Below are 7,038 nucleotides of genomic sequence, written 5' to 3'. Positions count from 1 at the left end.
TCCACATTGATCTGGTACTGGTACTCCCTGTATATAGCTGCACATTTATCTGCCACTGGTACTCCCTGTATATAGCTCCACATTGATCTGGTACTGGTACTCCCTGTATATAGCTCCACATTGATCTGGTACTGGTACTCCCTGTATATAGCCTCACATTGATCTGGTACTAGTACTCCCTGTATATAGCTCCACATTGATCTGGTACTGGTACTCCCTGTATATAGCTGCACATTGATCTGGTACTGGTACTCCCTGTATATAGCTCCACATTGATCTGGTACTGGTACTCCCTGTATATAGCTCCACATTGATCTGGTACTGGTACTCCCTGTATATAGCTGCACATTGATCTGCCACTGGTACTCCCTGTATATAGCTGCACATTGATCTGGTACTGGTACTACCTGTATATAGCTGCACATTGATCTGCCACTGGTACTCCCTTTATATAGCTCCACATTGATCTGGTACTGGTACTCCCTGTATATAGCTGCACATTGATCTGGTACTGGTACTCCCTGTAGATAGCTGCACATTGATCTGGTACTGGTACTCCCTGTATATAGCTGCACATTGATCTGGTACTGGTACTCCCTGTAGATAGCTGCACATTGATCTGGTACTGGTACTCCCTGTAGATAGCTGCATATTGATCTGGTACTCCCTGTAGATAGCTGCATATTGATCTGGTACTGGTACTCCCTGTAGATAGCTGCACATTGATCTGGTACTGGTACTCCCTGTAGATAGCTGCATATTGATCTGGTACTGGTACTCCCTGTAGATAGCTGCATATTGATCTGGTACTGGTACTCCCTGTATATAGCTCCACATTGATCTGGTACTGGTACTCCCTGTATATAGCTGCACATTGATCTGGTCCTGTACTCCCTGTAGATAGCTGCACATTGATCTGGTACTAGTACTCCCTGTAGATAGCTGCATATTGATCTGGTACTGGTACTCCCTGTATATAGCTCCACATTGATCTGGTACTGGTACTCCCTGTATATAGCTGCACATTGATCTGGTACTGGTACTCCCTGTAGATAGCTGCACATTGATCTGGTACTGGTACTCCCTGTAGATAGCTGCATATTGATCTGGTACTCCCTGTAGATAGCTGCATATTGATCTGGTACTGGTACTCCCTGTAGATAGCTGCACATTGATCTGGTACTGGTACTCCCTGTAGATAGCTGCATATTGATCTGGTACTGGTACTCCCTGTAGATAGCTGCATATTGATCTGGTACTGGTACTCCCTGTATATAGCTCCACATTGATCTGGTACTCCCTGTATATAGCTGCACATTGATCTGGTACTAGTACTCCCTGTAGATAGCTGCATATTGATCTGGTACTGGTACTCCCTGTATATAGCTCCACATTGATCTGGTACTGGTACTCCCTGTATATAGCTGCACATTGATCTGGTACTGGTACTCCCTGTAGATAGCTGCACATTGATCTGGTACTGGTACTCCCTGTAGATAGCTGCATATTGATCTGGTACTCCCTGTAGATAGCTGCATATTGATCTGGTACTGGTACTCCCTGTATATAGCTGCACATGTATCTGGTACTGGTACTCCCTGTATATAGCTCCACATTGATCTGGTACTCCCTGTATATAGCTGCACATTGATCTGGTACTGGTACTCCCTGTATTTAGCTGCACATTGATCTGGTACTGGTACTCCCTGTAGATAGCTGCACATTGATCTGGTACTGGTACTCCCTGTAGATAGCTGCATATTGATCTGGTACTGGTACTCCCTGTAGATAGCTGCATATTGATCTGGTACTGGTACTCCCTGTAGATAGCTGCATATTGATCTGGTACTGGTACTCCCTGTAGATAGCTGCATATTGATCTGGTACTGGTACTCCCTGTATATAGCTGCACATGTATCTGGTACTGGTACTCCCTGTATATAGCTCCACATTGATCTGGTACTCCCTGTATATAGCTGCACATTGATCTGGTACTGGTACTCCCTGTATTTAGCTGCACATTGATCTGGTACTGGTACTCCCTGTAGATAGCTGCACATTGATCTGGTACTGGTACTCCCTGTAGATAGCTGCATATTGATCTGGTACTGGTACTCCCTGTAGATAGCTGCATATTGATCTGGTACTGGTACTCCCTGTAGATAGCTGCATATTGATCTGGTACTGGTACTCCCTGTAGATAGCTGCATATTGATCTGGTACTGGTACTCCCTGTAGATAGCTGCATATTGATCTGGTACTGGTACTCCCTGTAGATAGCTGCATATTGATCTGGTACTGGTACTCCCTGTAGATAGCTGCATATTGATCTGGTACTGGTACTCCCTGTAGATAGCTGCATATTGATCTGGTACTGGTACTCCCTGTAGATAGCTGCATATTGATCTGGTACTGGTACTCCCTGTAGATAGCTGCATATTGATCTGGTTACTGGTACTCCCTGTAGATAGCTCCATTCTTGTGTATTTTATTTTTATTCCTCTTACTACATTGTTGGTTAAGGGCTCGTAATCAACATTTCACGGTAAAGCCACCAGTTGTATTCAGTGCATGTGACAAATAACATTTAATTTAATATTATTTCCTACTGTTTATACACACATACACACACGTTTACATACACACACACACACACTATTGAATGCAGAACCATTCTTTCTCAGAAATATAAGTATTGATTCATGGATGTGTTTTTCATAGAATCAGCACATGAAATATCATCATGATCATTAGTCACACCTCAGTGTGATCCTCCAGGAGCAGTAATATAATACCAGATAGTGTCTTAGGGTGTAATTGTTGTTTTAAAGCTACTGTGTGATGGCAGTTAACATTTGTCCCTTCATCTTCAGATTACAAACAAGGTGACCAACACTACGAGTATGCCCACAGCGTTTTTTTTTTTGCACGTGTGTGTGTGTATGAAATCAAATCCAATTTTATTTGTCACACACAGTTTATAAAAGGCAGATATAAAAGGTTCAGCAAAATGCTTGTGTGTGTGTGTGTGTGTGTGTGTGTGTGTATGGCATGTCTCTGGGGCGCTGATGACTCAAGGGTATTGTGGGTTTGAATTGGCGGTGCTGGGTGTGTTCAAAGGCTCGACTTGTAACCGGCAACCCTTCTGCCTATTGTCCAGGGAATTGAGTAGGCCACCAGGAGCTTAGAGAGGCCCACTGTCTTCTGGGTAGAAGCCTTTGATCTCGGAAGTGCCGACCGCTGGCTGTTCCCCTAAAACATGTTTTGAATGTCATGATGTATTCTGTTTTTCCCCAATGCTTTATTCATGTTCAGTACAGATGAAGTATTTTGCCTTGACAACCATTGACACTGAGAGGATAGAAATATAACATTGTCTTTCTACTATGGCAGGATTAGTGTGATTACTTAATTTCCTGTGCTTTAACAGAATATGCCATTTCTCTCAAATTTGAATTTCCTAGCACAGATCATAAATTTTGCGTCGAAACATTTGTTAACACAGAAATATTAAACACAGAAGCCATCATTAACAAAGTTTTCTTTCATAGTAGGGCATATTTCAGTAAGGCATCACTTCCTGTTTATGAATTAATTTCCTGTTCTGTAATACAAACACATAAAACGAGCCAGTGAATGTTTACTCTATATGTTGTGGCATACAAACCTAAATCCTTGACACAGCTAATCAATGAGAGCACGGCTATCCAGCGATACAATGTGGAACCTAAAGGCCCACAGTAGATTTCTTAGAGTTATGAAAGCAGCAGGCAGGCCGCATCATGCAATATTTCTCTACCTTTAAACAAAAACTATTTTTCACAGTGGAGCTACAGACAGCAGACTCCGGGGAGATTGGGTTACTGGCGTGAAATTACTCGGAGACAGAGATGAGTCTGTCTATCTGTCTCTCACACACACGCACACGCACACACACACAAAGAGCACAGGTGGTGATGTAGCCAGAACATGAGGAGGTCTGGCACCCAATCAACAAATATGTATGTGCCTGGCATTCCCAAGTTTCTTTGTTACTCTCAATGGCAGGACAAAAAATGAAAGTAACGCATAATGAAATGCAATTTTCGGCCTCTGCAGAGGACATTCAACTTTAATTAGCAATGATGGTCACCTTTTCACTCTGTCACCTCAAGAGTGAACTGTCTGAGACTACCTGAAATGTAATTACACTTGACAGCTAGCTTCTTGTGAAGGAACTTTCACCCTACTTCCAGCACCCTGGCCTGGAGGATAGTGTGGGCTCAAAACACCGGGTGACCTTCACCATCAGAGATGTCTCCTTCATACCAGATAAACACATTTGAAAACAACCCCAAAAATGTTGCAGCCCCAGAAATTCGAATTAAAGAATGTGAGGATAGTTACCAAAAACAGTTTTTTTTTTTTTAAACGCAAATAATACAGAATTCTACAGTCTAAAAATAACATTGTAAAGGTTTTGATAATAAACCTCAGTCACACTTTTCCACAGATTCTATCAACCCCAGGTCCGCCATGGCCCGATGTCATTACAAATCTCAGTCTACACTCAATGACATCTCCCTCCAGAGGGCATGGTTCCTCGGGATCCAGGAACCAGTCTATTTCTAATGACCTGGGGCCTTGTTACTGGGTGTTGTACATGACAATGGACTGGCACGGCTCCAGATAGATCTACTACTCATTGCCTTGTCACAAAGAGGGACTCTTTGGTATTCCAAGCCCACTCTTCCCTGCCTGAGGGACGTGCTAGCCTGCCGCTTCTCTGTGTGTGTATCTCTGGGGGGAAAGGGAGACGTGAACGAGAGGCGGCGACGCAACACTTTGGCAGACTGCTCGTGTCACTAGCTAGCTCTGTGCGCCGCTGCTGGCATCTTTGACGTCAATAGAGAGAGAGAGCGAGAGAGGATGTAACCAGCCGTGCTTAATCTCATAATAGAATTTCAATGCCCAAGGTGAAATGGCTGGCTGATGGAGAGAGACAGTCATGTTGTGGGTTGAATACAAGAGGTCTCTGCACTGCAGTCTAGGAGGTAGATGGTACTGTGTATATGTGTGTGTGTGTGTGTGTGTGTGTGTGTGTGTGTGTGTGTGTGTGTGCGTGTGTGTGCGTGTGTATGTGCGAGTGAGTGCGTGCGTGTGTCTGTGTGACATCATTCCTTCAGCCATGGAAAATATTTCTCAGCCGCTCTTCTCACCTCTCTTAGCTCAGACACGGACAGAGCCAGATGGATGTGTTTACCTGCCTGGTGTGACAGTGTTGTCCATCAGTTCTCCTAGAGCTTCTTCATAATGCTTTGAAATAGGTGATGGATTATACAGCTGTGCTAGATGGATGACAGCGATATGTAATGCTACATCTATTCCGTTCCGACCACAGCTGAGTACCAACGACCACCTCCATTGTTACAAGTGGGCTAGATTGATGACAGCGATATGTAATGCTACATCTATTCCGTTCCGACCACAGCTGAGTACCAACGACCACCTCCATTGTTACAAGTGGGCTAGATGGATGACAGCGATATGTAATGCTACATCTATTCCGTTCTGACCACAGCTGAGTACCAACGACCACCTCCATTGTTACAAGTGGGCTAGATGGATGACAGCGATATGTAATGCTACATCTATTCCGTTCCGACCACAGCTGAGTACCAACGACCACCTCCATTGTTACAAGTGGGCTAGATTGATGACAGCGATATGTAATGCTACATCTATTCCGTTCCGACCACAGCTGAGTACCAACGACCACCTCCATTGTTACAAGTGGGCTAGATGGATGACAGCGATATGTAATGCTACATCTATTCCGTTCTGACCACAGCTGAGTACCAACGACCACCTCCATTGTTACAAGTGGGCTAGATGGATGACAGCGATATGTAATGCTACATCTATTCCGTTCCGACCACAGCTGAGTACCAACGACCACCTCCATTGTTACAAGTGGGCTAGATTGATGACAGCGATATGTAATGCTACATCTATTCCGTTCCGACCACAGCTGAGTACCAACGACCACCTCCATTGTTACAAGTGGGCTAGATTGATGACAGCGATATGTAATGCTACATCTATTCCGTTCCGACCACAGCTGAGTACCAACGACCACCTCCATTGTTACAAGTGGGCTAGATTGATGACAGCGATATGTAATGCTACATCTATTCCGTTCTGACCACAGCTGAGTACCAACGACCACCTCCATTGTTACAAGTGGGCTAGATTGATGACAGCGATATGTAATGCTACATCTATTCCGTTCCGACCACAGCTGAGTACCAACGACCACCTCCATTGTTACAAGTGGGCTAGATTGATGACAGCGATATGTAATGCTACATCTATTCCGTTCCGACCACAGCTGAGTACCAACGACCACCTCCATTGTTACAAGTGGGCTAGATGGATGACAGCGATATGTAATGCTACATCTATTCCGTTCTGACCACAGCTGAGTACCAACGACCACCTCCATTGTTACAAGTGGGCTAGATGGATGACAGCGATATGTAATGCTACATCTATTCCGTTCCGACCACAGCTGAGTACCAACGACCACCTCCATTGTTACAAGTGGGCTAGATTGATGACAGCGATATGTAATGCTACATCTATTCCGTTCCGACCACAGCTGAGTACCAACGACCACCTCCATTGTTACAAGTGGGCTAGATTGATGACAGCGATATGTAATGCTACATCTATTCCGTTCCGACCACAGCTGAGTACCAACGACCACCTCCATTGTTACAAGTGGGCTAGATTGATGACAGCGATATGTAATGCTACATCTATTCCGTTCTGACCACAGCTGAGTACCAACGACCACCTCCATTGTTACAAGTGGGCTAGATTGATGACAGCGATATGTAATGCTACATCTATTCCGTTCCGACCACAGCTGAGTACCAACGACCACCTCCATTGTTACAAGTGGGCTAGATTGATGACAGCGATATGTAATGCTACATCTATTCCGTTCCGACCACAGCTGAGTACCAACGACCACCTCCATTGTTACAAGTGGGC

The sequence above is a fragment of the Salvelinus alpinus genome, chromosome 18 (genome assembly GCF_045679555.1).
Source record: "Salvelinus alpinus chromosome 18, SLU_Salpinus.1, whole genome shotgun sequence".
NCBI lineage: Eukaryota > Metazoa > Chordata > Actinopteri > Salmoniformes > Salmonidae > Salvelinus > Salvelinus alpinus.
Note: the sequence above shows the minus strand (reverse complement) of the source record.